This window comes from Pinus tabuliformis, chromosome 8, assembly GCF_031772625.1.
Source record: "Pinus tabuliformis cultivar Carrire ecotype Pingquan chromosome 8, CPIR1, whole genome shotgun sequence".
In the NCBI taxonomy this organism is placed as follows: Eukaryota; Viridiplantae; Streptophyta; class Pinopsida; order Pinales; family Pinaceae; genus Pinus; species Pinus tabuliformis.
Genome location: NC_142294.1, coordinates 1,407,369,197 through 1,407,386,402, shown reverse-complemented (window position 1 = coordinate 1,407,386,402; position 17,206 = coordinate 1,407,369,197). Strand labels below are relative to the sequence as shown.

Here is a 17,206-nt window from a genome sequence, read left to right as displayed (position 1 = left end):
CCTTGCCATTTCTAGAGAATTGTTTAAACCCTTGCTCAGCGCAAGAACATAACATAGGAATCCCTAATAGGGATGAATCAATAGGGGTATTAGAGCAATATGATGGCTATGTTCCTTTTGGGAATCAATACTATGTAGGTTATAGCCAGGGGCAGAGGGTAGATACGGAGCAAATAACTTTGGGTCTCAGGACTCTTTCTTTGACCTAGACTTCCAGTTTTTTCAGTGAACTCAAACATTATCAGTGGAAAATTAGGGTTAGCAGTTCAGAGGGTAATCCCCTGCAAGGCTTTGGAAATGATGATGAAGGTATTCTGAAGAAACGAGAAAAGAAATCAAAGAGCACAAAAGTTAGAGAAAGAGGGTGCTTGTTGGTTCTAGGGGAAGGCATCAAACTGGATGAGGTTATGGATATGACAGATCGAGTTCTAATAGGTAGGGTCCATGAGAGAAAGTAATCTTCAGCGCAACTGAAGAAATGGGTGACAAAGGTTTGGGCTCAAATTTTAGAAGTCCTGTCGACTGTGGTGATGATGACTAGGGGATGGTTTGCACTACGTTTCATGAGGGTTGAACATGTGTCTTGGGTACTGACAAAATTTTGGCACATTGAGATGGCTCCTATAATGATGAAAAGATGGTCACCCCTATTTGATCCTAAGAGAGAACAATTGGGGGCGGGTTTGATTTGGGTAAGGATGTCGGGTTTGCCTCTTCAATTTTGGATAGAAGATGTTTTCAGAAGTATTGGGGATGATTTGGGGGTTTTCTTAGAGTATGATAATTTGTTTGTTGAGATTGGAAAGATGGCTTATGCTCATATTTTGGGACATCTTGACACCAGGGAGGGATTGGTGGAAAGTCTGAAACTACAATGGAGGGGTCTCTCTAGAATGTAGAAGCTGGACTATGAAGGGGTACAATTTAGATCTAGGAGGTGTCACGAAGTTGGTCACATTTTCAAAGAATGCCCACTGAATGCCAAGGAGAAGACAATAGAGGATCATTCGGGTGGGAATGAAGGCACACTTGGGAATGGAGAAGGCCCAAATGTTATGATCTAGACACCTCAAAAGAGTTCAGTTCATCAACAAAAGGGGACGGATAAGAATGAAGGGAGGCAAGCTTCATCCCCTAAACTAGCATCTCCGAGGGCTACTCGTGCGCGAGCTTCTTCATTAGTTCCCATTCCAAGTACCAATCTCTCTCTCCCATCCTTGGAACCAAATAATTCATTTAGTCCATCCTACTACTCTTATGTATATTGTCTTGCAAAGAATGTTGGGGTGGTATTATCTTTATGCGATTTAAGTGTGGTTGCTTGTCCCACGGTCTCGGTTCCTGTATGTTGCCCGACTCCTTTCCCTGTCGTTCCTGCATTATCCCAAGTATTAGTGCCCTCGAAGATAGATACATCTGAATCTAATATGAACGTGTGATATAACTTGATATCTTTAACTAAACAACCTATCGCCGCTTGGGGGGGGTATAGGTATCTCATCTCCACTGAAGATTCCCAAATCCACTAGAGGCAGGCAATCCTATATATCAAAGCCATACATAAGGCACATATGGATGTAGTAGAAGGAAGATAGTTATCACTTGATGGGGTTCTTAGAGCAAAAGGAAACCCGATCATGGTTTCTCGATGAAGTGGTTATCCTTTAATTGCAGAGGGTTGACTAGCCTTGCTTAAAAACTAGCCTTTAGAAGATTATTAGAGTCTGAGAAATTGGATGTGATATTCCTTCAATAGACATTAGGGGATAGTGTTAAAATTGTATGTCTATTAGAAGCTATGATATTGGGATGGACTTTCCATGCCTTAGATGTGAGAGGTAGATCTGGTGGAATTGCAGTGGGCATAAATTGTAGAATGACGAAGTTAGTGAATATTTGGGGGAGGGAAGGAGTACTAATTGCGGATGTATTCTCTGAAGAATTAGGTCTTGACATTAGGATTGTCAACATATATGGGCCATGTCATGATCATATGGTTTTCTCGAAAGATGTTATAGGATCATCATTTATGCAAGTTGAAAATTTAATATTTGGGGGAGATTTCAATTTCTCAATGGTCCATGCAAAATTCTCCGGGGAAGCCATGTGCAGGGGGATTCGCTCACGGATTTTTTTGAACAGCTCTTGGAGAACAACAACCTTACTGATATAGAAGTAGCACTCATTCAACCTACTTGGAGAAATCTTAGAGCGAGAAATTCTATGTTAGCAAGGCGTCTTGATAGATTCCTAATCAAGGAACCACTGATGGATCAGATAGATTCAGTTAGGGAGTGGGTGGGTTCGGGAGGAATATCAGATCATTTGCCTACATTTTTGGAAGTAGCAGGCAACTCTCCAAAGCCACGTGCACCATTCAAATTTAACATGACATGGTTAAGGGATGAGGAATTTCAAAGAATTGTCAAAGTATGGTAGGCTAGCTCACAAACTGAGGAAAGGTCGTCAGTGGAGCACCTGGTTGGAAACCTTATTTGCCTAAAGCATAGGATGATGGACTGGGAAAAGGTAAAGAAAAAAAGGAAGAGGATACCCTCTGTAAAATTGAGTATGAATTAGCCAGGGTAGAAGATCCTGACAGTGGAGGGTATGATACCCCAGAATCAAAACTATATATTTCACAATTAGAGGCAAAGAAAATCAAGATATTAAGGGAGTAGATATATTTGACTCCAGGCGGGAGACGAAAATACAAATTTTTTCCAACAACATGCAAGAGGTTGGAAGGCCTTCAATACTATATGGTCCCTAAAGGATGAGGCAAGATCATCAATGCATACTTTCAGGAGCTTAGCAAATCTTGGCATACAACATTTTGATAATCTGTTCAAAACAAAACAAAAGGTGTCTCTAGCAGAAGTTATAAAGGTAGCTAGCCTCTTTCCACGATTTGTGAATGAGGAAGTCAATGAAGAATTAAACATGCTAGTGATGATGGGGGAACTAGAGGTTGCACTGAAGTGGTTTAAAAAAGATGAGCCTCGGTCTGGATGGATGGCCTGTGGAATTTTACCTCGCATTTTTTGATCTGATAGATCAAGATTTACTAAGGGTGATCGAGGATTGTAGGAATAATGGGAGAATATATGATGCATTCAATGCTACGTTCATAGCCTTAATTCCCAAATCAAATAAGCCCAAAACCTTTAATGATTTTAGCCCTATTTCTCTGTGTAATTTCATATTTAAAATCATTGCGAAGATCATTGCAAACCAAATTAACTGTATTTTATCCCAACATATTTCTAAGGAACAATTTGCGTTCTTGGAAAATTGTCAGATCCATGAAGCTATAGGTATTGCACAGGAAGGAGTACACTCCTTAAAAGCTAAGAATTTGAAAGTAATGATCTTAAAAATAGATCTTTCCAAAGCATATGATAGGGCCAGTTGGATGTACATTCAGATGTTGTTGACTCACATAGGTTTTCAATATGAATTCCTAAAATGGATAATGTGTTGTATTACTTATGTATCGCACAACATTATTATCAATGGATTAACAACCAATTTATTCCATGTAGAATGTGGTCATAGGGAAGGATGCCCTTCATCACCTTTGTTATTCCTTCTGGTCATGGAGGCTCTGAGGAGATTGCTGTCTGAAGAAAGAAATCAAGGAAGGTTCAAAGGTGTGAAAAGTGTTGCAAATGTTATCTTGACTCATCTACTCTTCGTAGATGATGTCCTCATTTTTCTGAGTGGGGCCATTAGTGATACCACAGTGCTCAACAATAATCTAAAAATTTTCTGTAAGGCCATAGGGATGGAGACTAATAAGGAAAAATCCACTTTATTCGCTACGAGGTGCACACAATTCGAACTAATCTATGCAAAACAAAGATTTTCCTATCGACATTTGGCATTTGAAGATGGAATGAAGTATTTGGGATATTAGCTAAAACTTAATAATTATAAAATTGGAGACTGGATGTGGTTGGTAGCAAAGATTGAAAGTAGAATTAATGTCTGGCATCACCATTGGTTATCTAGGGCGGGTCGATTAGTTTTTATCAAATTTGTGTTGGAGGCCATCCCTATATATTGGATGTCTTTATCATGGATCCCAAAGACCATTCTAAAAAACAGAAAATAAACAATGGCGAGAGCATAAAACATAAAACAGATATACACAAATATTCTCCCATGGGTCCCAAAACCTAGACTACCAGATTGATTTTTCATTATATTCCTTTCTATGTTACAATACATATATATACATGCCGAAGCATCCATAAACCCCAATTCATTAACCTTGGATTAGAACATAACCGTAGTTCCCTTGACCAGATCTACTAAATACCATGGACAATAAACTATCATGCCCAAAACCATGTGTGAAATCCACGCACAAAACCATAGGTAGGTCCGCCCACCTAATACAGGGTCGAGCCCCGGCGCAACGTACAAGGGATTAGTCGTGGAGTTAATATAACACAACCCAACATTCTCCCACTTTTTGTTTTCTTTCCACAGGGGACCACATGAGAGCTTAGCCATTGATCTAGCCTTGCAACGCCCATTATTTCTCTACACCAAGAGAACTTCTCAGTGCTCACAAACTTTGTCAATGCATTTGCAGTATTCTTCAAAGTGTCCACCTTTACCAAAAACACCTTTTTGTCCTCAACCATATCCCTCACAAAGTGATACTGAATATCAATGTGCTTTGTCTTTGAATGATAAACATGGTTCTTTGCCAAGAAAACTGCACTTTGGTTGTCACAGTCTATCCTTATAGCTTCTTGTACTAACCCCATACTTGAACACAATTTCTACAACCAAACTGCTTCCTTGCTTGCATGAGTGGCTGCCATGTATTCTACCTCTGTAGTTGAAAGTTCCACTATAGACCATCTCTTACTCATCCAACTAATTGCATATCCAAATAGGTTAAACACATACCCACTTGTAGATATTCTTTGATCTAGGTCTCCGGCCCAGTATGCATCAACAAATCCACATATTTCTAAAACTCTGTTCAATCCTAGTCTTCCTTGGTAGCACAAACCATAATCACTAGTGCCACACAAATACCTAGAACCCTGCTTCACTGCTGTCGAATGCTCTTTCTCTGGTTTTGACATAAACCTGGTCCATACTGCCACTGCATGTGCAATGTCTGGTCTAGTGCAGACTATTGTATACATCAGGCTACCAATTGCACTTGCATATGGAACTCGGGACATGTCCTCTTCTTATGTCTTGGGACACTGTTCAACAAATAACTTAACACCTAAAGGAATAGGAACCTTCACCGGTTTACTATCCTGCATATTAAACCTATACACTATTGTCTCGACATACTTCCTCTGGTTTAACTAGAGCTTCCTCTTTGCCCGATCTCATTTAATTTCCATGCCCAAAATATACTTTGCAACACCAAGATCTTTCATGTCGAATTTGGAGGACAATTGGGTTTTCAGATACTTGATAATTTCTTTGTCATTTACAACCAGCAACGTATCATCCACATATAAGACCAGATAAATTACACCGTCACCAATTAATTTAAAATACACACAGTGATCTTCTTTGCTTCTAGTGAAGCCAAGTTCCCGTATAAATGTATCAAATTTTTGATACCACATCCTTGGTAACTATTTTAACCCATACAAAGACTTTTTTTTTTAACTTGCATACTAGCTCTTTCTTACCTTTCATCGCAAAGCCTTCAGGTTGCTTCATGTAGATCTCTTCTTCCAGATCCCCATGAAGAAATGTTGTCTTCACATCCATCTGTTCTACCTCAAAATCAAAAGCAGCAACAACAGATAAAAGTAATATAATAGAAGCTACATTGGCAACAAGAGAAAAAATATCACCAAAATCAATTCCGGCACTTGGGAATAACCTTTTGCTACCAACCAAGCTTTCTATTTCTCCACCTTTCCTTTTGCATTCATCTTCTTCTTGAACACCCATTTGCTGCCGATGGGTTTCCTTCCAGTGAAAAACTCCACCAGATCCCAAGCCTAATTTTTGTGCAGAGATGCCATTTCATCAGCCATGGCCTCTTTCCAAAGTTTTCCATCCCTTGAATCTATTGCTTCCCTCAGTTCTGGGATCATCATCAGTAATAGATAAAGAAAATTTTAAACATAAAGCAAATGGAGTATACCTTTTTGGCTGCTTCTTTCTTGAACTGATCTTCTCATAGCTAGAGTTTGTGGCTCTTCATCTTCTGATTCCTCTTTTGTTGTAGAGTCTGATTCTTCCTCCTTTAGTTCGAACTCTATCTTCTCAGGTTCCTTTGGTAGGAATTCATGTTTAATAACATCTTCCAGCTCTCTAAACACCACATCTCGGTTGTACACAACCTTCTTTGTTTTTGGGTTCCAAAGCTTATAACTTTTTAAAGCATCCTTATATCCAATAAAGATGCACTTTTTAGATTTACTATCCAACTTCGTTATTTTCTCCTTTCGAACATTTACATATGCATCACATCCAAATACCTTTAGATGTGAAAAAGAAGGTTTCTTACTAGTCCATACCTTTTGTGGAGTCTTATCCTCCAACGTTGATGAAGGTGATTTGTTGACCAGGTAACATACAGTCTCCACCGCCTCTTCCCATAATTCCTGTCCTAAGCTGACACCATTGAGCATGCTTCTTGCTCTTTCCATCAACATCTTGTTCATTCTTTCAGCAACTCCATTTTTCTCAGGTGTGTATGGAGTAGTCTTCTTCTATGCTATACCACACTTCTTACAGAGCTATTCAAATTCCTTCTTGCAAAACTTTCCACCGTTATCTATCCTCAACACCTTTATCTTCTTCTCTGTCTGGTTTTCCACCAAAACCTTAAATTATTTAAACTTGTCAAAGAGTTCATATTTATTCTTGAGGGAATATATCCATGTATTCTTTGAGAAGTCATCTATAAATGATACATAGTACACAAACCTACCCAGTGATGGAATCGACATGGGTCCAAACACATCACTGTGCACAAGCTCTAATATTCGTTTCACCCTCTTACCACCAGAGGGGAAAATTATCGATTCTGCTTCCCATATACACAATTTTCACAGGAATTAAAATCAAGAGAACAATTAGACATACCTTCTACCATACCATTACGATGAAATATTCAAGTCCCTTCTCTCTAATATCTCCAAGCCTTTGATGCCATAGCATGGTCTTTTCTCCAGAGACCACTAAATTTTCTGCTCCACTTTCAGGAACCAAAGAATTGTTGCACCCATAAAAAACAATGCTACCTTGAAGCTTGTATAGACACTAGTAGAAAATGAGAAATTACTGACTAGGTGACTAAAAAAGTTAGCCACCATAGCTTTTCCAAGTGAAATACTACAAAAAATGAGCAATTTTAAGTGACCCAACAATAAATAACTAACATAAATGACTAATTTAGTCGTGGGTTAAAATATATGACTAGCTAATAAGTAATACAACTAAAATGAGTAATGTGGAGGACTAATGTAAACTAAACTATGACTAACTTCTAATAGAGTATTTTTGGACTACCTACAACTACTTGAAGTTTATTAATAACATTATTCCCCAAAAATAATGGGCTACATAGGACTATTTGAGTTTATTAATAACATTATTCATAGAATTAGATATATTTTCAACCTCCTTAAGGGTTAGTTGATATTTCCCTTATGTGTAAACCTCATGTCCTCTTTCCATCTTCATGTGAACATAATTGCTTAGGGAGGTCTTTTACACTCTCATGTGATGGATACTAAAAACATTTTTCAAAATAAGGTTTTTTATAGTTTTTATTGATACCCTCAAGCCAAAATTATCACTTTCTAAGCCTTCAACAATATTAAATATATAGCTTCTATGTGAAGTGACCTCCTTTTACTTAAATGAAAAGATACTTAACTCAATAATGACAACATAAAAAAATGAAAAAATGAAAAAATGATTAATCTTTGGCTACTCTAAAATCTAAAATGGACCCATTAAAATTTAATTTCCTGCTACTCTTCTTCCACTCTCGTTATTGGGTTGTTCTGGTTCCACGATTCACCGCATTCACCCAAGAGCATTGTAATGAGATCGCGGAGTTTGGATCATCATCAGGCCTAGATGAAATTAGAATTGAATTCCTAAGGTTCTAACTGTATTCAAATTCAAGCATCTATATTCACTACGTTCATTCCTTCTCTTATATGCTGAGCACACCAGAGTGGTTTGACATTGAAGGTTTCACTTTTGGGGCTGAAATATAGATGGATTTAGCAAGTTCCAGTTTCACTCATGCTTAAAAGAAAAGGGTATCCCTAGGTCGCATTGAAGTAATCCTGCAGGCTCAAGCGGTCCCTAAAATGTGGGGGGGTTGTTTCACCTTAAGTAAGTGTCTAGGCCTGAACCATACTTATTTTCTGTAAGTAAGTATAAACCTTACCTTGTTGGACCACTTTTATAAAAAAAATGAGCTCTCAGCGAGAATGAAGGGTTTTTCTTTAATAACTTCCACTTCGTCCCTGCCTCTCGGTGAATCGACCATCCATACAGCCATGTCTCTAAAGTTCTGGGTATAGTTCCTATTCATAACAAAGAGTTGTTCATAGATCCCCCATCCCCACCCCAAAAGAGATGTCAAATTTCAATTAATGCAACAAGCTTTCCCAAGCCATCCTTCCCTAAAAGAAAGAAGGGATTGGTGTGCTGAAGTAGTGGTATTAATGAAGCACTGACAAATGATGGGTGCGAGTGGTCTATTTTTAGGTGCCAACCAAATCCTCGTCTTTTGATGTTGTTCTGATTCCTAATTTTTAAATCAAATTAGCACAATATAGCCTAACATTTGTTTTTTGCAGCAAGAGAGAAAACGATTATGGGTTTTGTGGTTGCAACGTACTTGGTTTCAATTGTGACATATGTTGTTTTGTAGAAAACCTACAAGTATGTTTTTCAACTTAGATCAAGGGAGCAAACTTCATTGGAGTCTAAACCAGAACAATTTTCAATACTCGTTGGAGACATTCCTCATGTACCAACTGGGAAATCACACACAGAACAATTGGACTCCATCTTCCACTAACATCTCTACTTGTAGCAAAATAGTGATAATGAGTGACAGGATGGCTAGGGGTAATACGATGTCCATTCATATAATTGTCAACAAGCCACAGGATTCAATCACTAACACCAACAAATCTTCCTCCCATACCTGCTCTACGTGAAGACCACATGCTCCTCACCCCATCAACCATCCTTGTTTAGCTACTAGAAGCTTCTCACATTGTCATTTTAATGAGAGTTTCTTTTCTCTAAATGGACCTTTGAATTTTTTGTCAACAAGAATAACCAATAAAATTCGTAGCATCGCCTCCTAGGGTGAAATCATAACTACTACATAGAGATGAAATACTAAGTTCAGAAGAATACACCTTCATCATTGTACTGTTGGCAAGACTATCTCAAATTTCACATTTGACAATGCCTTGAACAACACTTACTACTGAACCCAAAATTCAAGTAGCATTTCATGCCCAATCTACTATTGCATTATTAGAAGTCATTGAAGAGCTATTTTCTGAACATTACTCAAGTCTAGTTAACATTTCACAGCACTAACAACATCTCTACTTGTAGCAAAATAGTGATAATGAATGATATGATGGCTAGGGGTAATAACATGGTCATTCATATAATTGTCAACAAGCCACGGGATTCAATCCCTGACACCAACAGATCTTCCTCCCATGCCTGCTCTACATGAAGACAACATGCTCTACACCTCATCAACCATCCTTGTTTAGCTTCTAGAAGCTTCTCACATTGGCATTTTAATGATGGGAGTTTCTTTTTTCTAAATGGACCTTTAAATTCTTTGTCAACAGGAATAACCAATCATATTTGTAGCACCACCTCCTAGGTTGAAATCAGAACTACTCCATAGAGATGAAATACCAATTTTAGAAGAATACACATCTTCATCATTGTACTGTTGGTAAGACTATTGGTTGGACTATTAATATTGGTCTTAATATTAAGACTATTAATGTATTGTTAGTAGTCCAACCAATTTTGGTAAGACTATTAATATTAGTGGAGTGTTTCTTGTATGATCCAATAACAAAGAAATCTCTTGTAGATGTCGTGGTTTCCTTGACTGGATTTGCACTTGTGGGTGGACCTACTAGATAGGATCATCCTCGTGCTATACAAGCTTTGTCCAAGCTTGATGTTCCCTACATTGTGGCCTTGCCACTAGTGTTCCAGACTACAGAGGAATGGATTATTAGCACTTTGGGATTGCATCCAATTCAATTTACATTGCAGGTTGCTCATCCTGAGCTTAATGGTGGTTTGGAGCCAATTTTTTTCTCAGGCTGTGATGTAAGAATGGGTAGGTTTCATTGTTTTTCTAAACATTGTTTCAACAAGTTCATGAATTAGATAATCCCATGACAATATAATCTCTCTAAAATTGTTAACCTTGTTGTGAAACCCATATTATCATTACATCAATGTCAGAATACCAAAACAGGGCCATGGTACCATACAAATATGTAGGATCAAAGTTTCTCTCTACCCATTGCAAGGTTCTTTCGAAGTGGCTGTAAAAATTTGTTTCTAAATTATTTATATTGATGTGTAGGTAAGTCCCATGCACTTCATAAGCTTCTTTTACATCTTTGTACAAGGGATATCAAGTGGGCTCAGCTAAAGCGAATAACAAAGGTGATCATGTCAAATGCCATTTTAATTTGTTTTTTCACATTACAACCTAATGAGATAATTGAAGTTAGTTATAACAATAGTCCTCATTGATGCAATATATTATTAATTACATGTCTGCAGGAGGATAAGAAAATATCCATAACATAATTTAGCTTCCCACCCGACAAAGGTAATGTTGGCACTGCAACCTACCTCTTGTTCTCTTCAATTTTCAGTGTATTACAAGAACTAAAGAAAGATGGCTCTAATGTAGAAGGTTTTCCATATACTTCTGAAGCACTGATTGAAGACATAATTCATGAAAAATAAGCTAAGTTCAACAACCCAAATCTTAATATTTCTTACAAAATGAATGTGAGAGAGTACCAATAGCTCACACCTTATGCTAAGGCTTTGGAAGAAAACTATGGCAAGCCTCCGAGGAAATTTAATTTTGATGAGGAGAACCTACTTGTATATGGAAAATAGTTTGGCAATGATTTCATTGGAGTGAAACCAAATTTCAAATATGAAGGCAATCCAATGAGGCTTCTTTTCACAAAATCAGCAAGTCCACACCATGGATTTGTTGCTTATTACTCATTTTTGGATAAAATATTTAAGGCTGATGTTGTCTTGCATTTTGGAACTCATGGATCCTTGGAATTTATGCTTGGAAAGAAAGTGGGGATGAGTGATGTGTGTTACCCAGACAGTTTGATAGGAAATATCCCCAACATATACTACTATGTTGCAAACAATCCTTCTCAAGCTACTATAGCCAAACACTGTAGTTACACCAATACAAGTTACCTGACACCTCTAATAAATAATTATGGCTTATACAAAGGTTTAAAACAACTGAGTGAACTCATAGCTTCATACTAGTCACTAAAGGACAGTGGAAGAGGCACACATATAGTCAACAATATCATTAGTACTGCTAAACAATGCAACCTTGGCAGTGTATTGGATCAAATATTCTTGATCATGACGAACCAACCAGAACCATTAATCATTTTTGATAGTTTGTTCTCTTAATATAAGTTTTATCTTTCTTTATCTATATAAAATTTTCCATATATGCAAACGACCAGGTTATGTAGTGCCGCAGTTGCCAAAATTTGTCTGAGTCATTTCCCTAGACACATAGCTTGGTATCCTCTTATAATTATTAAGTACTCAAATTGGAGTTTTATGTGGAGAGAAAGTTCAAGAGTGATATGGTTTATAAAGAATTAAACATGAAGCAAAGTTTAAGTTTTAGTTTTGAGAGGACTTTCATGTAGATAGATTATCTCTAGACACTGATCAAATTTTAATACAAGGGATTTGAGGTTTCCTTACATATTTAGCTCTGTTGAAATGACTTGGAGGGAACAAATGGAAATGGAGTAGTTAATTTTGTTATTCATTTATCTAAGAAACACATAGGGTGGTTGTGATTCTTCTTTTTATAATTGAGAAATTTTTTCCATGCCCATTACAAGGAAACAAGATTTACTCCATCGAGCAAATATTATTGAGATGGATGAAAAAGTGGAGAGGCCAGTTGAAAACACCAATGTTTACAGGCAGGATGGCTCTAGACCCCAAGCTATCACAAATGAGGCATTTTTACAATCAGGGCAGGGGATAGCATGTGAGTCAAACTTTATTCCATCAAATTTAAGTCATATAATCTTTAATTAAACCAAATGGAGGAATGTTCATTGCAAATCACTCCTTGCAAACTGGTGAGGAATTTGCTCTGGAATTTTCACAGGAAGCATCAAGGATCTAGAAGGGATATGGATTTGGAAAGGTACCGGTTCCGAAGGTGAATTTTCCTGAGGCTAACCCCTATGTTTATGAGGATATAACATACATACTTGACATAGGTCGAACAGATTCGGGTATAATTTTGAAATTTCTACGTGGGAAACAGACAAAGGCAACTTGAATGATTTTGGGAGCAACTTGAATCCTACATATGCTGAATCTTTCCAAGAAATGAAAACTTCCCACTATGTTGATGTAATGTTCCTAAATAGGAATACAAGTGATATAAATCAAATAATATGTCCAACAAAATATAAAAACGAAATACACATTAAACACCCATGGAAATGCTGGAAATAAGGAACTGCTGAGCCATTTTATTACTTATTTGAGGGAAAAATACAATGGATAATAGAATGGTGTACCTGGGCTTGTCTCAATGGACAAGCATGATCAAACCCAGGTGAGAAATGGATGAACCGATGACTGATCCAACTGCTGCACCAATCTGCACTACGTTGCCAAGAAAACTGCCTTTTCTGCTAAGTTTGAATGGCTAGAAATTCCACTTCTCGTGCTCACAAAATTATAAGATTTAGCCCAGGACTCCTTGGCCTAAACCCAGAAAAAACCACGAAGAAATTTAATTGGTTTAGAATTTTGAAATTCGACCCCCAAGGAGCCCAACTTAAGCTGCAACTGCAAAACTCGGCCTGCTGGAATCTGCTTATAAATCCTCCTGGAAATTGTCCCAAAGTACTGGGTTGACCCCTACTATAAATCCCCTGACTTCCGGCCTGTAGCACCTGCTCCTGAGCCCCATGAAAATGCTAGACTGATGCTCTCCGTTGTCCCCAAGCCTAGTAATTCGAATTGCTGGGATGCTGGCTCCAAAACTCACAAGAAATGTTGGCCTACTTAGCTAAATAGCAGAGTGAACAGTCAAGTAATTTCGATTTGCAAGGTGTAAGAACGAATCCAAAGGAGAGCTTCTTCCTCCTTTTAACTCCTTGGGACTTCCTTGCCTCCTGTGGGCCCCTCCATCCAGCTATTCGAATTCCATCCAAGCCATTCGAATGGCCTAGTTCGAATTCACATGTGGGTGGCCCCCACATTCCACTAGCAACCAAATAAAGTCAAATTTCCTCCTAAGTCCCTAAGTCGAAAATGATGGGTTCTTTTCCTTAGCCAAAATTGTACAAAATTGCACTCAAGCAACCTCAAAGCTGGGTGCTCCAAAATATGCTCACCCTCCCAAGTGGCATCCTCATCCGGAAAGTTCTTCCAATGCATCAATAACTCCCTGATGGTCCTGCTCCTCAATTTCATTTCCCTGCTCTCCAAGATAGCCTCAAGTTCCAAAACCAAGTGGCCCTCATCATCTAGTGGGGAAAATCTGCTACTGTTGTCACCTGTTGTCCCATCACCTTTTTAAAGCATGAGACATGAAACACATTGTGGATCCTTCTCCCTAGAGGCATATCTAGCTCACAGGCCACCTCCCAAACTCGTCTGATCCCCCGGTATGGCCAATAGAAGTGGGGTTGTAGCTTCTTGGACCCCTCCTACATGGACTGCCTGCAAGGCTGTAGCTGAAGGTACACCAAGTCCCCCTCCTTGAAATGCCTCTCTGTCTTGTGTCGGTCTGCGTACATCTTCTGCTGGTTTTGGGCTGTCACCAAGTTATCCTTGAGAGCCTTGAGGATGTCTTTGCTCTCTTGAACCCAATCTTTGGCCTTTAGGGCCTAACTGTCTCGAAAAACAATGTCAGCAAAATATAATGCATCATATCCATATAAATCACAGAAAGGGGTCATACCAATGGACATGTGGTGGATGGTGTTGTAGTAGTACTCGCCCACATGCAACCACTGAATCCAAACCCTTTGCTGACTGATCACGTAGTTCCTTAGGTACTCTTCCAGCCACAAATTAAATCTCTTGGCATGGCCATCTGTCTGAGGGTGGTAGATGGTGCTAGGAGTGAGCTCGGTCCCAACCAATCTAAAAAGTTCCTGCCAAAAACCTCCCATGAACCTGATGTCCCTGTCACTCATAGTGTTCTTGGGAAGCCCGTGCAACTGAAAATCTCCCGAAAGAACAATTTTGGAACCTTTGTAGCTGTGTATCTGGTGGGGATGGTGAAAAGGTGGGCATATTTGGTCAACCTGTTGACCACTACATAGATGTAGTCCTTCCCTGGCACTGTGGGGAGCCCTGTGATGAAATCCATAGATATAATTTTCCATTTCCCCTCAGGGATGGGAAGTGGTTTTAGCAATCCACCAAGGTGAATCAACTCCTCCTTGTTCCACTGACATGCCTCACACTCTTGTACTTGCTTCATCGCATCTCCCTTAAGGCCCTTCCACATGAATCTCTCCCTGACTTCCATATATGTCTTCCGAAACCCCTAGTGCCCGGATAATGGCGAGTCATGTGCTGCTTGAAGCACCCTCTCTCTCAACTACGAGTCGAGTACTGGGAAAATGTGCCCCTTGTAACAGATGACCTCATCCATCACTTGGTAATGCTCATCTACATGGGTACCCTTGAAGACCTCGCATGCCCTCCTGTCCTTGGAGTACTCCACCAATAGTTGAACCTTCCAATCATGGCTAATACTCATGAGGGATAAACCAGCTAGTCTCCAAGATAAAGCATCGGCCACCACATTGTGTTTTCCACACACATACTCTATGTCGAAGTCATAGGCTTGAACCTTGTTGACCCATCTCTGCTGCCTGTCATTGAGGCCCTGCTACCCCATGATGTGACGAAGCCTGTTGTGATCAGTCTTTACCAGAACATGTTTCCCACCAAGTATTGTCGAAAATTTTCCAATGCATGCATGATGGCCAACATCTCTTTGTCATATATGGAGTATGACAACTCATGTGGTAGGATCTTCCGACTCTCAAAAGAAATGGGATTCCCATTCTGTGACAAAACTGCTCCAACTCCCACCCCAGATGCATCACACTCCACAGTGAAAGGCTGGGAAAAATATGGAAGCGCCAAGATTATGCAACTACTTATCACCTCCTTAAGGCAATCAAAGGAAACATGTGCTCCATCAGTCCATGCGAAAGCCCCTCTTTTGGTAAAATCAGTCAAGGGTGCAGCCTGCAGTGAAAACCCCTTGAAAAACTTCCTTTAGTAGGTGCAAATGCCCAAGAAACCCCTTAGTGCAGTCACATCTCGTGGTACTGGCCAGTCCCGGATGGCCCGTATCTTCTCCTCATGGACCTTCACCCCATCAACATCGATGATATGCCCTAGGTAGAGAATCTCTGTCAAGCCAAACTCGCACTTGGATAGTTTGACATAAAACTGTTACTCCTCCAAGTGATGGAGATGCTTCTCCCATGTCTGGATGTAAATCAGAATGTCATCAAAGAAAACCAACACAAACCTCCTCAGGATGCGTAGTACCTCCTCCAAATGATGGAGATGCTCCTCCCATGTCTGGATGTAAATCAAAATGTCATCAAAGAAAACCAACAAAAACCTCCTCAACTGTCCTTGGAAGACATGGTTCATGCATGACTAGAAAGTGGACAGAGAGTTTGTTACCCCAAATGGCAAGACCAGGAACTTGAAGTTCCCATAGTGGCACCAGAAATATGTCTTAGGGATATCCTAATCCCTCACCCTGATCTGGTGGTACCTTGAACATAGATCGACCTTAGAGAAGTACTTGGATCCTCTAAGCTCATCCATCAGCTCATTTATGCGGGGAATGGGGTACCAGTTCTTTAATGTCTTCTGGTTGAGGGCCTGGTAGTCAATACACATGTGAAGGATTCCATCCTTCTTCTTCACCAATACTATTGAAGAAGCAAAGGGACTGGAACTTGGCCTGATATGGCCTAATGATAATAGCTACTGAATGGCCTTCTCTATCTCATCCTTATAGGCCTTGGGATGCCTATAAGGGGTGGTGATCACTGCCTACACACCAAGCTCCAACTTAATAGTATGCTCGAATCCCCTATCTAGTGGTTTCCCTGGTGGAATGTCCCCAAACACAACTGCGTACTTGTCTAGTAAAGCTTGTATGTCTACTGGCAGTGGCTGGTCCTGTCCCCCAACCTTTGAAATCCTCAGCTCTACTGCCCATGCAATATCCCCATGTCACAGATCTGCCTCCATCTTGTGGGTCGAGACTGTCTGAGATGGATAGGAATGCATGCCTCTCAGAACTACCAGTTTTCCATTCGACCCAATGAACTCCATCTATGGCTTCCCCCAATCTACCGTGACTCGCCCAAGGGAGTACAACCATTGGAAACCCATCACCATGTTGGTGTCTGGCACATCGATCACAAAGAAATGGTTCCTCATTGAGTAGTTCCCCATAACTACTGTCAAGGCAGGCACATATCAAGTGCATTGTATGGTGCGGTCACCTGGTACTAAGAATGAAAATCCCTCAAAATCAGTCATGGTGAGGCCCCTCCTCTGAACCAACTAGGCATCTATGAAGTTGTGGGTAACCCCACTGTCAACTAGGACTGACACCCGCTATCCCTGTACAGTGCCTCTAGTCCTCAATGTAAAAAATTTGGGAACCCCACATAAAGAAGTAAGGACTCCCCCGGATGGGGTAAGGGATACTCCTCCCTATGGAGGTGGTGGTGGTAGACCTCTATCTAGCAGACTTTCACCATCTCCCACACCACATTCTTGCTCCACCTCGTCCTCTTGGTCACTGTCTGAAAAAACCTCAATATAGTGTGCTCTGCCAGCAGCGCATCGATGGCCTGGT

At 39.8% G+C, this 17,206-nt stretch overlaps 1 pseudogene; it reads left to right on the top strand.

Moving 5' to 3' along the window:
- The first annotated feature begins 698 nt into the window (after positions 1–698).
- LOC149240831 (magnesium-chelatase subunit ChlH, chloroplastic pseudogene) lies at positions 699–11,715 on the top strand (annotated as a pseudogene).
- Positions 11,716–17,206: the final 5,491 nt, after the last annotated feature.